The sequence below is a fragment of the Macaca fascicularis genome, chromosome 6 (genome assembly GCF_037993035.2).
Source record: "Macaca fascicularis isolate 582-1 chromosome 6, T2T-MFA8v1.1".
In the NCBI taxonomy this organism is placed as follows: Eukaryota; Metazoa; Chordata; class Mammalia; order Primates; family Cercopithecidae; genus Macaca; species Macaca fascicularis.
In genome coordinates this window covers 81,150,149-81,173,908 of record NC_088380.1, presented here as the reverse complement: position 1 = coordinate 81,173,908, position 23,760 = coordinate 81,150,149, and the positions used below count along the sequence as shown (strand labels likewise).

Genomic DNA, 23,760 nt, shown 5'->3' with positions numbered 1-23,760 from the left:
CCTACCAAGTGAGTTTACAGAGACAGGTCTTTCAAGAGAGTAAAAATAAGTTGTATTTGTAACTATAGGTGCATCACTTATTGGACCTTTTGCCATAGGCCAAGTGAAACTAAGGAGAGGATTTGGCCCATAGGATGGTTTTCTCTTGCCAGTTGTAGCAAACAGAGAGTCAGCCAACATCTGACTTCCTTAAGTCAACATCATGAAACTTGGAGGCCACCAAATGCTGGGTCCTGAGTCTGCATAGTACAAAAGTGATCTGTCCTTCTTGTTAACAAGCACCCCACAGGGAGGGGCTGGATTCGCCTTGCAAAGACTTCAGAATGCTACTCACCTCCAGAATTTTGGACCCCAATAGTCAGGCTAGGAGAGATGGAACATTCATTTCCTAAAGTCTTACAAATACATTTCACAAAAGCATCAGACACAAAAGGATATATGCATGAAACACAAGGTGCAGTCCTACTCCAAAGGAACTTACAGAGCAATCAGGCAGATGGGACTTACACATGAGAATGGAATAAAATCCATGAGTGTCAAGGGGCCAGAACGAAGATGTGTGGTATTGTCAATTCTTTTATAGTAGTTATGGTCATTGGGAAGGGAAGAAGGGGGCATGTCAGTTGGGCTTCAATAAGAACTTGTCAATCACAGGGAACAGCATGAACAAAGGCACAGAGGCAGAACTAACCTTGGTGGCGCCAGAAGGCAGTGAGCAGACAGGGTAACTAGACAATGTCTCCTAAGGCAGGGATAATAACATCGGAAGAAGAAAGAAATGAAGGGAGAAGACCCTGAAACAACTTCTCTATGTAATGGAAGTCACTGTAGGTTCTACCACCCTTAAGGAAACATCCTGTGTGAAAATCTAGATTTAGAAAACAAATCCATTGTCTTGCAAAAAATATTGTTGTTTGCCAAATAATTAACATGAATACTTTTCTTTCTTTCTTTCTTTCTTTTTTTTTTTTTTTTTTTTTTTTTTTTTTTTTTTTGAGACAGAGTCTCATTCTGTCGCCCAGGCTGGAGTACAGTGGTGTGACCCCGGTTCACTGCAAGCTCTGCCTCCCGGGTTCAAGTGATTCTCTTGCCTCAACCTCCCAAGTAGCTGGGACTACAGGTGCATGCCACCTCACCCAGCTAATTTTTTTATATTTTAGTAGAGATGGGTTTAACCATGTTGGCCAAGCTGTTCTCGAACTCCTGACCTCAGGTGATCTGCCTGCCTCAGCCTCCCAAAGTGCTAGGATTACAGGCGTGAGCCACTGCATCCAGCCTCCATGAATACTCTTACATAGTACTTTGAGGTTTTTAGGTATTCTAAGTCAGGGTACAAAAAAAAAAAAAAAAACTAAGGGTACAAATTATTAATTCATACCAATTTTTTAAACATTTACAATCTATAAAGCAAGGCACAAGGCACATCTGTTTCTAAATTAGTGTGAGATTTCCTAAATGTCTCATGGGCAATTTTTTAAAGTTCAGGTTTCTAAGCAGTTCCTCTCCTGCCCGTATGCACACCTTGCTAGGCATATCATCCATTCCAAAAGATTTCATTACACTAATGTGATGCTAAATTCATCCATCCATTCATTCAGTGAGAAACAAGACAGAAACAGTCCCTATTTCTATGGAGTTTAGGATATTAGGGGGAGTTGGAAGGACAAACAAACAATAAAATTCTCTGATAGTGATGAAGGTTATATAGGGATTTAAAATATGTTGATGTGATAGCGTGAGACTGGGGTAGGATGATGAAATTTTTCTCAGAGGACATGACATTTAAGCTAAGATTCCCAGAAAACTTTATCAAAGGGAATATCATTCTTTTTCCATCCGTCCATCCATCCAGCCATCCATGATTCCATGAGAACATGGTTTGAGCACCACTACTGTGCCAGGTGCTGTGAGGGATACAAAGAAGTAAAAGACTTAGTATTTGCCCTCAGACAATTCAGTTAGGAACACAGACATACACACAAGAGAATTGTGTTAACATTTGCTTTGAAAAATTAATCCAAGCCCAGAGAGAAAGATCACTGTGGGTGGAAATTATCCGGGAGATGTCACTGAGGAGACAGAGTATAGCTCTTGGAAGAAAGGGCAGTATTTGAATAAGTGGAAAAGAGGACATTTCAGAGAGAATAATGTGCTTAAGGCCTAGAGGTGGGAACACTTGCTAAATGCTTGAAGAACAAAGAGGCAGATGAGTCAAAAGGTTTGTGGTACGGAAGAAGAGAATAACATTATTTTGGCTGACAGACCAGCGAGTCAAATGCCAGACTAAGCAGTCTGGCTAAATTCTAGTCATTAGAAATCAGTGATGTTTTCAATAAGACTGTAACTTTAAAATACAGTTGACCCTTGAACAACACAGTGCTAGGGGCACCAACTGCCACACAGTCGAAAATCCACATATTACTTTTGACTCCTCAAAAACTTAACTACAGGCCAGGCACATTGGCTCTAACCTGTAATCCCAGCACTTTGGGAGGCCAAGGTGGGTGGATCACTTGAGGCCACTTTCACAAGGTGAAACCTCATCTCTACTAAAAATAAAAATTAGCCAGGGATGGTGGCATGCCGCTGTAGTCCCAGCTACACAGGAGCTGAGGCAGGAGAATCGCTTGAACCTGGGAGGCAGAGGTTACAGTGAGCCTAGATCACGCCACTGCACTCCAGCCTGGGCAAGAGAGCAAGACTCTGTCTCAAAAAAAAGAAAAAAAAAAAAAAGGATTTACTAATAACCTACTATTGACCAGAAACCTTACAAATACCATAAACAGTCAGTTAACACATATTTTACATGTTATATGTAGTATATACTATAGTCTTACAATAAGGTAAGCTAGAGAAAAGAAAATGTTATTAAGAAAATCAAGAGAAAGAGAAAATATATTTACTATTCATTAAGTGAAAGTGGATCATCATTAAGGTCTTCATTCTTTTCATCTTCATGTTAAGTAAGCTGAGGAGGAAGGGGAGGAGGGGTTCACCTTGCTGTTTCAAGATTGCAAAGGCAGAAGAAAATCCACATGAAAGTGAACCCACACAGTTCAAACTCTGGTGTTCAAGAGTCAACTGTGCTATTTTACTTATTGCATATTCCAGAAGGACTGGTGAAGGAAGTCAGGAATGAAGATCAGTAAGGACCTATAATAACCCAGGAATGGGATAATAGGGATTGTTATGGACTGAATTGTGACCTCCCAAAATTTATATTTTGAAGCCTAACCCCCAGTGTGGCTATCTTTGGAGACAGGGCCTTTAAGGAGGTAATTAAGGTTACAAGGTCATAAGGGTGGGGCCCTAATCCAATAAGACTGGTGTCCCTATAAGAAAAAGAGGCAGCAGAGATTGCCCACGCTCTCCTGCATGCACACAGAGAAAAGACCACACAGAGAATGCACCACCTGCAAGCTGAGGAGGGAGGCCTCACTAGACACCTACCCTGCTGGCACCTTGACCTGAGACTTGTAGGCTCCAGAATCACGAGAAAATAAGTTTCTGTTGTTTAAGTCCCCCAGTCTGTGGTATTTTATTATGGTGGCCTAGCAAACAAATACAGAGATATTAAGTAGACGGAATTTGTAAAAACAGAAAAAAAGGGTGGCGAGGGGAATTCCATGGACCTTACTGAAAACGAATCCTTAGGATCCGGTGCCTGATTAGATAAGGAGCCAGGGAGCCAGTGATATCAAAACTGACTGCAAAATTTCCAGGTTAGATGTCTAGGACAAAGTGCAAATGAGATTGGGGAGCACTCCCAGGAGAAATAAGCTTTGTCTATCAAGGGAATTCTTCACCTGGATTTGCACTTTCTGGGACCCAGAATCTTGAGTCTAGAAACCAGAAAGTGTCCACCCAAAGCCAGTGCTGACACTGAACTCTCCCTAGAACATGATTAGAATGTGAGGAACCTCTTTTGTGTTTGCTGCTGGAACTCTAGTACTTAGAACAAGAAATGGTACATGTTCAATATTTGCTGAACCAATCATGAGCCTTTATGAGGAGGACAGATAGATATGCCAGCCTCCAGGTCCTCTTTACTGACAAGAGCACCATTGTCCTTTTCCAGGGTTGCTAAGTAAACAGTTTCTGCCAAGACTTCCTTGGGCTTCCACATAGTCAGACCTATGCAGTGATTTTAGTTTTTTGCTCCGTGTCTGGATCGCTAAAGTCAGCCTTTGATACTCTTGCTTCAAGAACTGTTTTTGAGCCCTGGGATCTTACTTCTTAACTAGCTTAAGGTGCCTCGAGGCTGCAACTCTGCCTGAAGGCCCTGCTTGCTTTAGTACCTTCTGCAGTTCTGGTGTCTTAATCCTCTTACACTGTGGCTGCTAGGGCAGTGAAAGGAGATGCTCTGGAAGCTTGCGGCAGAAAGTCTCTCCCTTCTTGGGGTTTGACATTTGCTCTGCAGCATGGCACTTCCCGTGTCACACCATTAAACATCTCCAAGGCAACAGTCACTGGGGGCATGACTGATTACTTCTTCATACCTCATATTTGAGGCTTATAATATCATAGACAGAAATAGATTCAGTCAGATGTGGGAGAGTTTTCTAGGGTACTCGACACTAGTGGCTATCAAACTTTAGCATGTACCAGAACTGCCTAAACACAGATTGTGAGGCCTGAGAATTTGCACTTCTAAGTAATTCTCAGGTGATGTTAATGCCACTTACTCAGGGATCACACTTTGAAAACTACTTCTGTACACGTAGTAAGATATTGCAAAGCGAAAACAATGATAAAGAACAAAAACAAAACAAAACAAAATTTTAAAAAAGCCCCTCACCTGTGATGTTTCATTTTCTGAAATGTAAGGTTACAAACCTTACATTACAAAATGTAAGGTTGTAAATTTTAGGATGTCTGCAAGCCTCACAAAACCAAGGACTTCTAAGGACAGGTTTTCAATAGTCCCCTTTACCATTTCTGAGATGTGGGAGTGGGGGTAGAGGAAAGAGAGGCTTATCTGTGGAAGTAAACTTAATGTTTAAATACACACCAGCAGAATGATATAAATTTCCAGTACAGTACTTGATTTTTTCTTTCTTTTATTATTATTATTATTATCATTATTATTATTATTACTATATAGAGTTCAAACCAGAGAAGACAAAAGTCCATTATGTTTTAAGAACAATGAATAAAGTTCTAGGAAGCAGGGGTCTGGAGGACAGGGCAGGGGAAGATAGTGTAAATTCAATCCAGTGTAAGTACACAAAACAGATACAATTACTTTCAGAATACTGGCAGAATAATAATAACAATGGCTGCTACTTCGGAGGTAGCTTACTATGTAACAGTCTTATACTTTGTATGTTTTATCTCCATATATTTCTCTTGTGTTTCTACCCTTCAGATAAGAAATCTTTCAACATCTCCTTTCCGTTTACCATTAACTTGAACACCCACCTAGCTTGGCTAGGTAATTACTTGCTTTCTCCTGAACATGAAGTCATCAAACTTTTATAGGTTATAAATATCCTACATAAGCCTCTAAAAAAGAAATATAGCTAATGCTACATGTACTGCATTTCTCACTGAGATCTAAAAGACAAGGTTAAGATCCTTCATAACAGGGGATCTGATCTTTTTTAAAATAAACAACATAAACATCAATTTTAAAAGAAAAGAAATAAACCTCAACTCTTTAGACTTTTAAAGTGAAAGTGACATGTTAGGAGATACATGGTATGAGAATTGTTTTTTGCTGTTAAATTAAGAAATCAAGCTAGTATTTAAGATTTTCCTTCTCCTAAGGAGAGAGAAGTATATACATTTATAAGTCATTTTAAGTACTAAATTGCAGAAAATTCTGTAAGGAACTCAAATCCCTTACATACCCGTACAATTCAGATGGCATGAATTTTCACACTGATTACATTTTTAATAGCCTCTGTTTCCCACTGTATGTTCAAGTGAGTATAAAGCAACGATGTTAGAGATGCCACATCTACAAGTAATTCTCACTTTTAAGAAATGGTAGAAGCAAGCCTTGAGTGGCTGTTCTTAGAACTCCAGCTATAAGGGGCTTAGAAACTCCCCTGGAAAGGTCTGAGAGCCATTTCATAGCCTAAATACTGTATCAAAAGTCACATTAGCCCTATTTGAAGTGGGTGTGGGGAAAGACGAATAAGATGTAGGGATCACTATGGGAAAACCAACAATTCTGCAACAAAAACCAGAAACAATGCAGTATAGTTCTCCCAAATTTATTTGGAATATCCATAGTTTTAAGTTGTAGAAGAAGAATGGAGAAAAAAAACAAAAAATGTCCCAGAAGACATCTTCAAATAGAACGGTATTTTCAGATGGCAGCCTTTTGGATAGGATCATGAATAAAAATTTGCAACATGGACTTCTGATGAATAAGCAGGGACCAAATTTACCCTCCTTCCATTAACAACTAGAAAATCAGATAAAATGTGTGAAACAACTATTATCAGACATTGAAAAATCTGTGGCTCAGGACTGTAATTCATGAGAGAAGGGAAACAGATGGAATATACAATATGACTACCCCAGCTTTCACCGTGGAGGCAAATTCAATGTCTCACAGCGGGAAAGGAGTTCAAGGCAGAGCACAGTGGTTTTGTTGATGTGAGAAGACCAAAATCATGGTTCAGACAGACTTCTGTAGCTGGGATTTATGGGGCAGTATTTCAAAAAGAAGGAAATACTTATGAAAGAAACATAGAGAGGTACTTGAGAGTTTAGTAGGTACTAAGATATGCATGAGTAGGGTGAAATTCCTTAGACCAGAAAGACAGCAACTGAAAAGCTATAAGCAAACAGTTCACAGAGCTCACACAGAACTAGGAGCTATCCAAGTTCTACCAGCCAAAAAGGAGTGTCTTTGTTGATCACTCAGGGCATTCAGTAGAGAATCCAGTTGGGTCATACCTTAATACTAAGGTTAAAGAATCCCTAGAGAAAATACTGCAGACCTACCTTTAAAAGCTCAAAAACAAACCTTGAAAGAATTAAATGGAACCAAAATTAACTTGTGTACCAAACCAAAATCCAACACTCAATAAAGAAAGACAACAAAACTTAGACATTCACAATGTCTAGCATATAATCAAAACCATTAGATATCTCAAGAAGCAGGAAAATGTGACCAATAATCAAAAGAAAAATCAATAGAAACAGAAATGGCAGAAATTAGCAGACAAGAACATCAAAACAACTGTTATAATTATTGTCCAAGTATTGAGAAAACATAAGCATTGTGAGAAGAGAAATGGAAAATACAAAAAAAAGAGAATCAAATAGAACTTCCAGAAATGAAAAATACAAGTTCTGAAATGAAATGGTCACTAGATAGAACTAAAAGTAGATTACACACTACAGAAGAAAAGATCAGTGAACTCAAAGACATGCTAATTAATTAACCAGGAGCTGGTTTTTGAAAAGATTAACAAAATACATAGACCACTAGCCAGACTAATAAAGAAGAAAAGACAGAAGAATCAAAGAGACACAATAAAAAATGATAAAGGGGACAAAAGCTTATGTTAGAACAGAAAGTGGGTCCAAATCCCATAATCTAAGATTCTACCTTAAGAAACTAGGGAAAAAACAATTAAATCTAAACTAAAAAGACAGGAGGATATGATAAGTATAGAAACAGAAATTAATACATGGTAAACAGGTAAACAATACACAAATGCAATAAACAAAAATGCTGGGCAAGATGTGGTGACTCACACCTGTACTCCCAGCACTTTGGGAAGCCAAGGTGGGTTGATCACTTGAGGTCGGAAGTTCAGGACCAGCCTGTCCAACATGGTGAAACCCTGACTCTACTAAAAAAGAGTTTTAAAATTAGCCAGTCATGGTGGCAGATGCCTGTAATCCCAGCTACTTGGGAGGGTGAGGCAGGAGAATAACTTGAACCAAGAGATGAAAGTTGAAGTGAGCCAAGATCATGCCACTGCACTCCAGCTTGGGTGACAGAGTGAGACTCAGTCTCAAAAAAAAAAAAGATAAAAATAAAAAATGTTTTTTTAAAGTCAATACAATTGATAAACCTCTAGCAAGACTGGTCAAAATAAAAGATAAAAGATATCAATTACTAACATCAAGACCCTAAACTATTAATAGGAATAATAAGGGAATATTAGAAACAAATTTATGTCAACAGATTCACAATTTAGATAGACATTTCCCTAGAAATACTGAAAGAAATACTCAAGAAGAAATATTGTAAAATCTAGATTTCCCTATATTTACAAAAGAAGTTGAATTTGTGTTTAATAGCCTGCTTACAAAGAAAACTCCAATCCCAGAAAATTCTCAGGTGAAGTCTATAAAATATATAAAGAAGAAATAATACTAACCCTACACAAACATGTCCATAAAATTGAGCAGTAGGAAGCCCTTCACAGCTCATGTTATAAGACCAGCATTATCCAAATACCAAAGCCAAGGAAAAAAAGATTTTACAAAAAAGGAAAAGTACAGATAAAAATACCCCTAAACATAGATGCAAAAATATTTAACACAATTGAGCAAACCAAACCTCCAGCAATAGAATAAAAAGGTAGTACACCATGACCAGGCAGTTTTTATCCCAATAACACAAAGTTAGTTTCATATTCAAAAATCAATCAATGCACAAAAGAATGAAGTTGTATTTTTACCTCATACCATGTACAAACTAACCATGAAACATGTTAAAACTAAAATTATAAAACTCTTAGAAGAAAACACAGGGACAAATTTTCATGACCTTGGATTTGACAATAGTTTCTTAAATATAATACCAAAAGCACAAACCACAAAAGAAAAACTAAATTGAGTCTTCATCAAAATTAAAAAGTTTTTGTACATCAAATGACAGTATCAAGAGAGTAATAAGACAATGCAAAGAATGGGAGAAAATATTTGCAAATTATATATTCGGTAAGGGTCAAGTATCTAGAATAAGCTAAAAAGAAAACTCTTATAACTCAACTACAAAAAGATGAACAATCCAATTCAAAAAGAGACAAAGAACTTAAATAGACATTTGTACAAAGAAGATACACAAGTGGCCAAGGAGCACATGAAAAGATGCTCAACATCGTTTGTCACTAGAGAAATACAATTTAAAACTCCAATGAATTGAAAACTACAGTTGACCTTTGAACAAAAGATTTGAACTTTGTGGGTCCACTTACGTGCAGATTTTCTTCCGCCTCTGCCACAGATAAGAAGATCACCTCTCTCCTCTTCCTTGTCCTCCTCAGTTTGCTCAACATGAAGATGACAAGAATGAAGACCTTTATGATGATCCACTTTCACATAATGAATAGTAAATATATTTTCTCTCCCTTATGATTTTCTTAACAACATTTTCTTTTCTCTATGCTTTATCATAAGAATATAGTATATAATACATATAACATGCAAAATATGTGTTAATTGACTTTTTGTTATTGGGAAGGCTTCTGGTCAACAATAGGTGATTTGTCTCAAGTTTTTAGGAAGTTCAAAGTTATACATTGATTTCTTTTTTTACTGTGCAGGGGGTCAGAATCCCTAACCCCCACATTGTTCAAGGGTCAACTGTAAAATGAATGTAAATAAAGTCAAAACTACAGTGAAATGTCCCTTCCAATCTGCTAGGATGCCTATAATTGAAAAAAAAAAAAAAGTGTTGGCAATGATATGGGGAAACTGCAACCCTTAAACATGGCCGTTGGGAAAGTAAAATAGTAGAATGCTATGGCTTGAACTCATCCCCCCAAAATTCATGTGTTGGAAACTTGATGCTTAATGCAACTGTATTGGGGGGTGGGGCCTAATGGCAGGTATTTGCCCTCATGAATGGATTCATGCCATTATATAAAGGGCTTGAGGCTAAGTTCGATCTCTTTTGTCCTCTTGCCCTTCTGCCTTCTGCCATGTGAGGGCATGTGTTTCCTCTTCTCCAGAGTATGTAGTAAGAAGGCCCTCACTGGATGCAGGCACCTTGATCTTGGACTTCCCAGCCTCCTGAACTGAGAGAAAATAAATTTCTATTCTCTTAAGTTACTCAGCCTCAGGTGTTCTGTTACAGCAGCACAAACTAAAACATAACACCCGTGTGGAGAACAGTTTGGCAGTTCCTAAAAGGTAAAGAGAGTTACCATATGACTCAGCAATTCCATTCCCAGGCTTATACCCCAAAGAACTGACAACCTTGTACTTAAATGTTTAACAGCAGCACTATTTACAATAGTCAAAAGGTAGAAGTAGTTCAAATGTTCATCAATAGATGACTGAATAAACAAAATGTGGTATATCCATACAATGGAATATTATTCAGCCATTAAAAAAAAATGAAGCACAAATACATGCTATCACATGAATGAAACTTTTAAAAATGCTAAGTGAAAGAAGCCAGACACAAAGGTCACCATTATGATTCCATTTATATGAAATATCTAGAATAGGCCAATCCAGAGACAGAGCAGGTGCTTGCCAGGGGCTAGGGAATGTAAAGTGATTGTTGAATGGGCATGGGGTTTCTTTTTAGAGTGATTTTTTAAAAATTCTGGAACTTGATTGGGGTGATGGTTGCACAACATAGTGCACATACTTAATATACTTAATTGTACACTTTAAAATTGTTACAAATGTGAATCGTATGTTATGGGTATTTTACTACAATAAAAAGGTCAATGTGATTCACCACTGTAAAAGAACAAAGAAAAAAACAAACATCATTTTGACAGGTGTAATAAAAGCTTTTGATAATTCACTACTTATTTACAATAAGAATTCTCAATAAGTAAGTCGAGAAAGGAAACTTTTTTTAACCTGATAAAAAGCATATGCAAAAACCCTACAGTAAGCATCATACTTAAAAGATTGAACGTCTTTCCCCTAAGCTCAAGAACAAGGCACATATCACCAAAGCTACACTGGGGGCTCTAGCCAATAAAATAAAGCAAGAAAAAGAAGTAAAAGATACACAATTTGGGAAAGAAGAAGTAGAATTCTGTTTATTCACAGACAACATAATTGTACACATAGAAAATGCTAATGGCTACAAAAACAGCTGCTAGAACTAATATGTGAGTATAATAAAATCACAGGATACAAAGTCAATAAACAAAAGTCAGTTGTATTCTATATACTAGCAATGAGCAATTGGAAATTGAAATACAAAATACTGTTTACAATAATATTAAAAAGCATAAAATATTTCTGTAGACCTTCACACTGAAAGCTGTAAAACACTGATAGTGAAATTTAAAAGTCAATTAAATAGAGATATACAATGTTCTTGTATCAGAAAGCTCCATATTGCTGAGAGGTCAGTTTCCCCTAAATTGATCTATAGATTCAATACAATCCCAATCAAAACCCAGCAGGTTTATATCTGTAGAAATTGACAAAATGGTTATAAAAATTATGTAGAAATGCGATTGACCTAGAATAGTCAAACGAATTTTGAAAAAGAACAAAGAAGACAAACAGTGCTTGATTTTAAAATTTAATACAAAGCCACAGTAAACAATACAGAGTGGTATTGGCATAAGGACAAACAAATAGATCAACAGAATAAAATAGTGTCCAGATATAGACCCATGCATATAGGGTCAATTAATTTTCAATAAAAGTGCCAAAGTAACTTAATTTGGAAAGTATAGCTTTACAACAAATGGTGGTGGAATGACTGAGTATCTAAATGCATAAACAAAACAAACAAAAAAACCTTCCACCCTTACTTCACACCATACATGAATATTAACTTGAAATGGATCACAGAATTTAAGAAGCAAGCTTCTAGAAGTAAACATAGGAAAAAATCTTTGTGAAATTGAGGTTGGCAAAGATTTCTTTAAAAGAATGTAAAAGGCATGAACTATAAAAGAAAAAAATGATAAATTGCAATTCATTGAAAATGTAAAAGTCTGCTCTTTTAAAGATACCTTCAAGAAAATAAAAAGGCAAGCCACAGACTGGGAGAAATACATATCCAACGACTTGTATGGGGAATATATTTTTAAAAGTCTTACAAGTCAATAATTAAAAGTCAAACAACCCAATTTTTAAAACTGGGCAAAATATTTAGAGCAGATACTTCATAATACAAAAAATAAAAATGGTCAGTAATCATATAAAAAATGCTCATCATCAATTAGTCATCAGTGAATTGCAAATAAAACCACAATGAGATACCAGCATACAGCCACTAAAATGGCTAAAATGAAAAAGACTGACAATACCAAGGGTTAGCAAGATATGGAACAACTGGAATTCTCATACATTGCTGATGGGAATGTAAATTACTACAATATCTTTTAAGGACAGCAGTCTATAATATTTTCTTATTAAAAACATACACTTACCATGGAAAGGTGAAATTTCATTTCTAGGCACTTACCCAAGAGAAATAAGAACATAATGGAAAATGGCCAAAGGCTTATCTATGGACATTCATAGTAGCTTTTAAAATAATAGCCCCAAACTGGAAACAACCCAAATGTTCATTAGTAGGTGAATAAATACACAAATTGTGGTACACCCATAAAACAGACTACTCAAAGATGAAAAGTGACAAACTACTGATATACACAACAACACGTATAAATCAAAATCCTTATACTGGGTGAAACAAGACAGACACAAAAGGTTATGTGTATGATTTTATTGACATGAAACTCTAAAACAGACAACTCTAGTCTAGTGGAATGGAAGGAAGACACTGGTTACTTGGGGTCTCTGGTGGGGGTTGGGATTGGCTGGGAAGGAGCACATGACTCAGGCTGATGGAACTGGTCTATATCTAGACTGTGGTAGTGATTACATGGACACATTACACGATGACTTAGTTTGTCAAAATTCATCAAACTGTACACTTTAAAATAGGAGTCCCTGACCCCTGGGCCATGGACCCATACCAGTCCGTGGCCTGTTGGGAACTGGGCCATAGAGCAGGAGGTGAGCAGTAGGCCAAGCCAGCAAAGCTTCATCTCTATTTATAGCCACTGCCCCTCACTCACATTACTACTTGAACTCCGTCTCCTGTCAGATCAGTGGCAGCATTAGATTCTCATAGGAGTGCGAACCCTATTGTGAACTGCGTACGTGAAGGATCTAGGCTGCATGCTCCTTATGAGAATCTATGCCTGATGATCTGTCACTGTCTCCCATCACCCCCAGACAGGACCAAGTAATTGCAGAAAAACAAGCTCAGGGCTCCCACTGATTCTACATTATGGTGAGTTATATAATTATTTCATTATATATTACAATGTAATGATAATAGAAATAAAGTGCACAGTAAATGTGATGTGCTTCAATCAACCCAAAACAATACCCACCTTGGATCTGTGGGAACACTGTCTTCCGTAAAATTGGTGCCTGGTGCCAAAAAGGTTGGGGACCGCTGCTTTAAAAGGTATATGTTTTGGCCGGGCGCAGTGGCTCACACCTGTAATCGCAGCACTTTGGGAGGCCAAGGCAGGTGGATCACGAGGTCAGGAGATCGAGACCATCCTGGCTAACACAGTGAAACCCCATCTTTACTAAAAATACAGAAAAATTTAGCTGGGCGTGGTGGCAGGCACCTGTAGTCTCAGCTACTCGGGAGGCTGAGGCAGGACAATGGTGTGAACCTGGGAGGTGGAGCTTGCCGTGAGCCAAGATCGCGCCACTGCACTCCAGCCTGGGCAACAGAGCAAGACTCTGTCTCAAAAAAAAAAAAAAAAAAAAAAGCATATGCTTTATTGTACATAAATTATTATACTTCAATAAAATTCATTTTTTAAAAAGCTTACAACATTTACCTCATGTTATGGACTGAAGTCTGTCTCCCAAAATTCCTAAGTTGAAGTTCTAACTGTCAATATGACTATATTTGAAGACAGGGCCTTGAGAGAGGTAATTAAGGTTAAATGAGGATAAAGGTGGGGCCCTAATCCAATAGGAGCGATATCCTTGTGGGAAGAGGAAGAGACACTATAGAGCTCTCTCCATACACGCATGGAGGAAAAGCCATGTGAGGACACAGCAAGAAAGTGGCTGTGTGCCAGCTGGGAAGAGGGGCATCACCAGAAACCAACCCTGACAGCACGTTGATCTTGGACTTCCAACCTTCTGAACTGTGAGGAAATGAGTATCTGTTGTTTAAGCCACCCAGGGTGTGGTGTTTTGTTATGGTAGCTGAAGCTGACTGATATACTGGGCCACCAAGCGTAAGATAATAAATTCACCATCCCTTATGAATCATATTATTCTTGGGCCTATTTTGTCTTCAGCCAATCAAAGCTTTCCTAGAGCATATACTGAGAGACCAGAGGTTGTTTCAGTTCTGCAAGGGAAGGTCTCGGCCAACAGTTCACACAACCAGTTGATGTGCTAGAGCCAAAGTGACGAGGAGAACACAGCTTTTAGGTCTGTAAAAGCCATGATTGACACCAGTCAGACCTTACCAGGGCCAAGTGAAAGGTAGATGACAGGAGCACCTCCATCACACGCGCCTGTGTGTCAGATAAGATTTCAGTGAAGCAATTGCTTTCTCTTGGCTTCTCATTGAGCCTCACTTAGTACTGGCCCCTAAACTATAGACTGTAGACGTCTTTTTCTCTTCTATTATCTCATTTATCAAATAAATTCTGCAACAGATGACAGAATTGGTTCTCATCTTTCCACTAATTATGATTCACTTATTAAGAGCAATATTTTTCAGCTAACAAATTAGACCCACCCCTCTCCTTTAAAGCCATCTTAGTGGCACTCCAAGTTTGGTAATGAAGAAAGGCTTCCAGAGGGAAAGCAGCCTTTATTTTGACCATGGCCTGTTAAGCTGTTGCAGTCAAGGACTGGCCTTAGAACTCCCTGGAAGGTTTACCCCTCCAGGGAAACCAAAGGGCATTTTGGCACTCAAAAACAAAGACCACAATCACCCTTGATAACAACAAGGTCAGTTGACTCAACTCATGGAGAAGACTTAATAAGAACATGGGCAAAGGACAGGGACCAGGTGTCAAGCCCAACGAACAGGTTGATGATAACTCACACCATGTTAGTGCTAGAAGGGGCCTTAGAGATATTCTAACGTCACCCTAGACTTTCTCTCACTCCATATTCCAACTGCCTGCAAATCCTGTTAGGTTCGCTTACAAAACTGATTCAGAATCTGACCATTTTTTGCCATCTTTACTGCTACCATTCTAGTCTAAGCTGCCAACACCTCTTGCCTGGATGACTGATGGCCTCCTAGTACGTCTCCTAGCTTCACCTGGCTCCCCTCAGGCTAGTCCCTGTAAGCAGCCAGGGTGAGCCTCCTACAACCTGTCAGATCCCCCACTTCCCATCTGACCTGGTCCTTATAGCAGACCACAGTTCCTGAGCAGCCTGGCTCTCCACAACCTCTCTGCCGTCAGCTCCTGCTGCGCCCCCTGCTCACTCCCTCCTGCCTCAGCAGCCTCCATGATGCACCATGAGCACACCGATATGCTCCTTCACCCACTATTTGCACCCACTATTCCTTTGCACCCACTATTCCTCCCACTTGAAATATTCTTTCACAAATATCCACGTGGCTCACTCTCCACTTCCTTCAGGCTTTAGCTCAGATATTACCTTATCAGGGAGGCATTCTCTGACCACGCTATTTAATATGGCAATGTCCCCCACCCCATCCTGGACAGTTATATTGCTCTTTACTGCTTTATGTTTCTTTTTGGTGCTCAGCACATCTGATACTTGCATCCTTTCTACCCTCCCTCTTCTTCCCTTCCCTCTCCTTCTCCTTTTCCTCCTCTCCTTTCCTTCTTGACTTTATCCCCACACTTGAAGGTAAGCCTCAAGAGAAGAAGATCTTTGGCACATATTAGATGCTCACTAATTATGTGTTGCATGAATAATAGAAATATGTCCTTTAAGGATGACAAGTCAGAGGGGGGAAGCAAGGGTCCTAGGCCGCCTGTGTCCTCCCCTGCAGCTCACAGCTCTCATTGCCTTCCAGATTTCAAGCCTAGGGAAGAGGGGGTGTGAATGACAGCAGTGCTTGCTGTAGTGCAGAGAAAAACCCTGCAGACTGGGCAAATCCCTAGAAAGGCAGTGAGAAGGGCTTAGGGGAGAAAGAGAAGACTAACCACATCTGGGCCAAAGCAAGAGGCCATCTAGATGTTTGAGGCAGGCAGGAGCAGATAATGTGGTGGTCCCCAGACTCTTCTCCCTTCCCCCACTGAGGGCTATGCTTTACTCTCAGACTTCCTCATCAGGGTACCAGCTGAACTGGTACAGAAGCAAGATACTGATTCTCTAAGCCTTCAGGTCACCCATTCAGCATTTGGAGCAGACACAGAGCCTTGTCCACTGGCTCAAATGTCCTAGACAATATTACATTGTCCTCTGTGTGTTGTGATGCACAGGGTTGAAATACACTGCTTTATCCTTCCTCTAAGCAGCCTTCCTTCTACTCCCTTCACTATTTCCTCCCACTTCTACCTTCCTACTTATTTTCCTCTTGTGCAATCCTTGCAGCCGTGAGATATTTTCTGCAGTTGCAGAGATCAGTGGGTGAGCTGTGGTCTTTCCGACAGAAGTTATTCTCACGATATGAGTGACTGCACGTTGAGAAGCCCCAATGCACGCCATATTAAAATATCAAAAATGCCCTTCCTTAAAAAGAAAAACCTGCCCAAGAAAAGACAGGTTGTGAAAATATTTCAGTGGCCACTGTCCCCCTGAAAATGCTATTCTGGAATAAAACTGGGTGTTTCCTCTTCAAGATGTGAAAATGAGTATTGCGAAATGATGCACTTTAAACAGGAATGCTGTTCAATGGCTGTTTGACAAAGATGTTCATAGTAAGTCCTTTATCAATACTATTCATCTCAACCTTCCTAATATCATTCCATCTCAATCCAGGACAGGATCTAGAACTCCTCAACTTTCTAAAGTACTCTTAGGTTTCTAAGAGGGTCTTTTGTGCAGTTTTCAAACAAAGATTTAATTAAAAGCTCTCTGAGCAAGTCAATTTTCCTATTTCAATTGCATTCTATTCCAGCAAAGATGGTCTTGAATTTATTTTTTAACACTAACTGGAACTAGAAAATAGATGCTAAAACCCTAGAGAAGTCATGTTTTCCTTCTATTTAATCAACCATGGCCTCTTAAACGTGTACACAATGGTAAAGAACTTGTAATAAATACATTTATTAAGTCACTTACTTTCTTAGTGATGTCCTGACCTTAGTAACACCCTTCATAAGTTTCACTCAAAAGGAGTAATATTTACAATGGAGAATATTGGCTGGCCACGTGTGCTAGATGGTTGCTTTTTCATTTGTTTATGCTTCAGTGTAATTGTCTCAATCTTCTAGGGAAAAGTTTAAAAATTCTTTCGAGAAGAAAACCAGAGCTGGAGTCAGGCAACACCAGGGTCAGGGAATGCATACCTTGGTATGGGTAGGAGAAAGTAGACTGCTTGAGAGATAGAAGCTCTAGATTCTAGTCCCCTCTTTGCCATTTTTGCCATATTTCATCAAATCTAAAATACCACTAATTGTAGGGAATGCCATCACTTTATGTATCACTCAGAAAAGAATGCTGCCCATCAAACATCAACAGTCCTACAAGATATGAAAATTGCTCCCACTGGCCACTCACTGCTTTGATTTTTTTTTCATCTATAGATTAGGCTATATCTCCTGGCTTCAGTTTAGTTACTTGACATATAAGAGGTAACCCCTTTGCACATCTCTCAATACCGAAACATAAACCTAGCTGTAGGTACTTGTGGGTATCTTTTCTTCCTTAAAAGCACTTGGCTGCTACCTTGCAAAACAAACAAGCAAAACAAAACTGAAATTGCATCATCCCTCCAATGCCAAATATTTGCCTCATCAATATCAAATTTATCCCCATGCTCTATTTCCTTGACTGCCTGTATAAACAATAACTTTTGTGTCAAGGTCAAATCATAGTGTAACCTTTGTGAAGTCATCTTAGCCAGCAATTAAACTCAACACATGTATTATCAACCATGCACATACTTCAACAAATGTTGAAAACATAAAAAGCTGAAACTGTGTGCACCGTGTACACATTCATAGACAAATCCATTACAACCACTGCCTGGCTGACAGCAATTTATAAGAAGCTGTACCACCAGCAATAGTGGTCACAGATTCAGACTGGTAATCAATTCACAAGACACAATAGGTTTTAATCTATCACTGCCTTTATTTAGCTTTCTAGTAGGAAACAGAATGGGAAACACAGTTCGCATAATATCTGCTATCTCATAGGAAGGCCCAGCAACTACTCGTAGTTGCAGAGTCTTGGCCTCCCCTATACACACTATGGTGCACATAGTTGCCAAAGATGAAGAGTGTGGTTCATCCTGCCAAGGAGAAACCACTGCTTTGGTTTCCTTCTGGATTCTTTCTTGCTCCAATCATGGAGGCCTAAGGCCACTGGGCAACTCATAGCTCTTCCAATCCTAATACAGTCTCAGGAATCAATAGTTTTGCAATAATCAAGACAGATAATTCACCCCAGGTTCAGAGCAATCCAACTGCTGTGTTTCCAAGAAAAAGATGGCATGAGAAGGTGAGTCTGCAGTCATTTTCCCAGGCAGGTCAATGGGAAAAGGTTCCAAGCCTATCTCTCAGCTATTAACACATCCTGATTCTAGGGTCATTAAAACAGGAGAGGAAGAGGGTGCCTCTTAGAAAAACTGAAATGCTGCTTTTCCAAATCAATTTAACTGCCAACTCTCATTGTCTTAACTGTAACAAGGATAAGAATTTTAACGGGCTATTTAACGGGATAGTCTCTTGTGTTCCTTTTGGCTGTACAATCTAACTAGGAACCTATGACTTTAATATGTGTAGGCTGTTGGAGCTTTAAAGTGGTAATGAAGTTACTGCCATACTAACAAATACATGCTTCCTGGGCACACCAGGGAAGCCCTAGGAGCTTGTGTGGCAGAGCCTCTGGGTTGTCTGTGATGCTGGGACACAGGCTGGAATGCAGGACACTGGGTGTGAAGGGCTCCATGAGCTTCTGAAGATGCAAATAATAATAGTCACCATTTTTGATACCTAGCCTGTGCCAACCACTTTACATAGATTATCTCATTTAATCAGGACAACAACCCTGCAAGGGAAGTATTACTATTCCCATTTGACAGATGAGGAATACTACTGGCAAGCAATGGAGCTGGGATGAGCACCCAAACAGTCTGCTTCAGAGTTCGTGCTCCTAACCCCTAGGTTTCCCATCTCTGACCCACAGCCACCCTGCTTCACATTACAGCCAATGCCATCAATAAAAGTTTGCTCGAAGTAAGTAGTAACATTGGACCCCTTTAAATATTACCCAGGGAATTCAGAAAAATAACAGTTTTGGGTTAGGAAATAGCAGGGGGCGGGGGGGGGGGGGGCAGGAGGAGATGGATGTGAGGTGATGTGGAAGATGACTCCATAACATGGCTCGGTAACCTACCAGCCCCTCCAATGACAACAACACCTCAGGATGTGCTGTCCGACAGAGACAATGTGTTATGGGCTGAATTGTGTCCAACACAATTCTTAGGTTGAAGTCCTAACTCCCAGTACCTCAGAATGTAACTGTATTTGGAGATAGTCTTTAAAGATGAATTAATTTTAAATGAGGTCATTAACGTGGCTCCTAATCCAATATGACTGGTGTCTTTGTAAGAAGAGATTAGGACATGACACACAGAGGGAAGACCATATGAAGACAGAGGGAAAAGATGACTGTCTACAAGCCAAGAAGAGAGGTCCTCAGAATTAATCAATGCTGCTGATACCTTATAGTTTGGAGGCTTTTAGCCGCCAGAACTGTAAGGAAGTCAATCTCTGTTGTGTGAGCTATCAGTCTTTAGTACTTTATTATGGCAGCTCTAGCAAACTAATACAGAGTCCTATGTATCAACCTTTCCTCTTTCCAAAAAGCATTTCCTTGTCTCCATGCATCAGGTTGAGGTCTGTGTGACTAGTTCTTACCAAAAGACTGTAAATACAAGAAATATGCTTCATTTCTGAGCCAAGGCATTTACAAGCAGGTGTTGATTCTCCACTGTCTCTTGTTTCCTCCCCTGCCATAGGAACATCAAGACTGCATGTTCTAGACAGTGCAGTTACAAGACAGCAGAGCTCTGATAGCCTGGTGCCCTGAGTGCCTCTGTGGAGCAGGACACTCTGCTAACCTGCTTTGGACATAACATGTGAATGATAAATAAATCTTTATATTTTATTTTTTATTTTTATTTTATTTTATTATTTTATTTATTTATTTTTATTTTTATTTTTAAAAATTTAAAGAAGGGTCTCACTATGTTGCCTAAGCTGGTCTCAAACTTCTGGCCTCAAGCAATCCTCCTGCCTCAGCCCCCTAAAGTGCTGGGATTATAGGTGTGAGCCACCATGCCCAGCCTCTTTCTATTTTTTAAGCTACTGAGGTTTCAGGGTTGATTTGTGACTGCAACATAGCCTAGCCACTTCTCTCACACAAAGCTGCCTCAGAAAAGCCAGGGTACCAAAAACAGATATTTCAGGAATTCATGTGATATTAGATAAAATCATACTAAGTTGTTTTTGTAGGCAAAAAATGGTCAGATACGGACAGTTCATTTGTGTGACCTCTAACTGCACATATTTGCAGACTCTCACAGTTGGAACAGACTTTGGCAACCAAGAAGTCCTACCATCCATAGTTTATAGATAATACATCTTTCAGATTAAATGATTTATCAAAAGTCCAAAAACATGTTAGTGGAAGAATTGGACCTCAAATCAGAAATTACATTTCATTTGGGGAAGGCAAGTTAGTAGTATGTATTTAAAAGTATATATCTGGCCAGCACGGTGGCTCACACGTGTAATCCCAGCACTTTGGGAGGTTGAGGTAGAGGATTGCTTGAACTTAGGAGTTTGAGACCAGCTGGGGCAACACAATGAGACTCTCTCTCTACAATAATTAAAAAATTAGCTGGGCATGGTGGCGCATGCCTGTAGTCCCAGCTAATTGGGATGTTAAGGAGGGAGAACCGCTTGGTTGGGGAGGTCAAGCCTGCAGTGAGCCAACTCTCCTCCAGCCTGGGCAACAGAGGGAGATTCTGGTTTTTTTTTTTTTTTTAAAAAAAAAGTATGTATTTAAATAGTAACCATGATCTTTCACATAATAATTCCACCCCTAGGAACAGATTCACCAGAAATATCTAAACAGGTATGCAGAAATATATAAACAAATGGATCCACTGTGTGATCTTTCACAAGTACTGTATGTGACTGTGAAAACTGAGAAATAATCCAAATGCCCATTCACAGGGATTGGCGAAATAAATTACGGTTTACCCATCTGCTCTCAAGCCCACATAGTTAAAAATAAAGGAGTCAATCTCTTTGCTGACATGAAAAGACACCCAGATCATATTGATAAAAGCAAGAAAGTCCAAGTAGAAAAAGAAAAGAAAATTACCACTCATAAAAGATTTTTTAATCTCCATGCACTGAGGTGTATAAAGTATCTGACACTTAGTAGGCACTTTTTGCCCTCCCCTTTTCTTATTTCTTGCATGTCACTTGGATCATTGTAAATACACCCAGCTGGCTGGTTCAGCTCCACCACCTACTAGCTGTGTCATCTCAGATGAGAAGCCTCAGTTCTCTCTTCTGTAAAACTGAAAGAAATAACAGTGCCCAGGCACGGTAGCTCATGCCTATAATCCCAGCACTTTGGGAGGCCGAGGCGGGCAGATCACGAGGTCAGGAGTTCGAGACCAGCCTGACCAACATGGTGAAACCCTGCCTCTACTAAAAATACAAAAATTAGCCAGGCATGGTGGTGCGCACCTGTAGCCCCAACTACTCAGGAGGCTAAGGCAGGACAATCACTTGAACCTGGGAGGCAGAGGTTGCAGTGAGCCGAGATCATACCACTGCACTACAGCCTGGACAACGGAGCAAGATTCTGTCTCAAAATAATAATAATTATAATAATAATAATAATAGCACATCCCTCAGAAGGTGTTGATAGGATTACATGAGAGTGTTTACATAAAGTGCTTAGTCCAATGCCTAGTGCCTAAGTACTTAAAAAATATTCACCATTATGATGATATTCATCTCTGAAAACCTGAAGAAACAAGGTTCTTTGTGGCTTCTTAATCTCTTATAATTATCTAGTAAAAAAAAAATTGTCATCCTGCTTATTTCCCTTCCCAAAGCTAAATTAAAAAGCTAAAGAGCAGTGTTATTTAAAAAGCAAATACATAATATATTGAATTTAAAATGTGTTTATTAACTGATTCTCCATAAATAAAAATAAGATGTGCATATAAAGTAAAAAAGGCAGCGCTTATCTCAATAAGCTCTGGCAATATTAGGCATTCAATATCTAATACAGCTTTTAAAGACAATTTCACTATTTCATTACCAAGCTGATAAGCTGCTTTTCTGAGAAGTTGATATTAACTGAGTCATTCCCAGGTAAGTCAATTGTTTATCAGATATAATGTAAGGGGCCTTGATGGGCTCTGCAAGACACTGGGCTGTCTTCTACTGAGGGGTCGGTCTAAGGCTTCCCCTCCACTCATGCCTGTAACAGGGAGATTGTGGCTGGAATCTTTCAAATGCACAGAAAGGATATCTTCCAGGATTATATAACCAAGTTCAAACTTTACCAGGACTTTCTATGTGAGATCCTTCCCAGTGCATTCTAAGCATTAACTAAACCAGTCAGGCTTACTTCCACTGATCTTTAAGCCTGAATGATTTGTGTAGCCCTATAAACAGATTAGAATTAAAATTCAATTCACCCACTGATCTAGTATCTCTTCTGTCCATAAATGCTCTTTGGAACCAAGTACAATCTGTAGCAAGACTGCAAAGAACTAGTGAGCATTCATAGGCTAAGTCTGGCAGATTACTGCCAGAATGGAATCAATCCAGAATTAAAGGCTCTGAGCCTTCCTGGCAGCTGAGGCCAGGACAGGTTGTACGGCTTGCCCAGAGTTTCACAACTGGTCAGTGGTACCGGTGGCGCTTGGAATCCAACTCCCTGGCCTCCCAATCCATGTTCTTGCCACTGCTGATGAATTGTCATTCTTCTGTTTTTGCTTCTTGGAAAACCGAACCTCTACAAAGTTAAAATAACTTATTCAAAGTCAAGAGGGCAGTCAAGTAGAACTGGTAATGCAAACTGCTGCGTTATAAAATCCAAGAGGGCGGGTCCTCAGGCCCTCGCCTCCCCCCGGGACCCTGTGTAAATGTTTTCCTTGATTGTCTCTCAACACACAGTTTAGAGGAAGTCTCTCTTCTAGGTTAGCACTGCACGTCCAACTTCAGGTTCAGACAGAAGCACCTGTAACTATCAGCCAGCACGCCTCCAGCTACCCTGACCTCCCGACCGTTCAGGGAAGGCAACCTGGGCAAATAACCACCGCTCAACTGCGGGGGTCTTACAGTCCTGGTAACTCACACCTCCCCGCCAGCAGTGTTTTTCTGGAGCTGGCAACCTGGGGACAGGTAAACTGGTGTCAGATTGAGCCAGAAGCAGAATGGATGGGCACAGTTAGTCTTGAGAGTATAGAGGAGTCTGTGGACGGTTCAAGGCTTCTAGCCAAGCCTTTGCAAAGGCAGCTGCAAGCCTCAACTCTACCAACAGTCCGCAGGAGCACAGTTACTTTGATCCTCGTAACTAGGTGCATTTCAGGGGACACTCTGAACGCCCAGCAGAACCGCCCCCAAGTTCCGAGTGGCAGCGCCACCTGCGCACCTTCCCCCTTGCACT

General features: G+C 39.7%; 1 protein-coding gene across 12 annotated transcripts in view; it reads right to left on the bottom strand.

Annotated features, from left to right (window-relative positions):
- Positions 1 to 23,760, bottom strand: part of PDE8B (phosphodiesterase 8B) — a 343,965-nt gene that overhangs the window by 217,329 nt on the left and 102,876 nt on the right. The gene's annotated exons all lie outside the window — the stretch shown is intronic.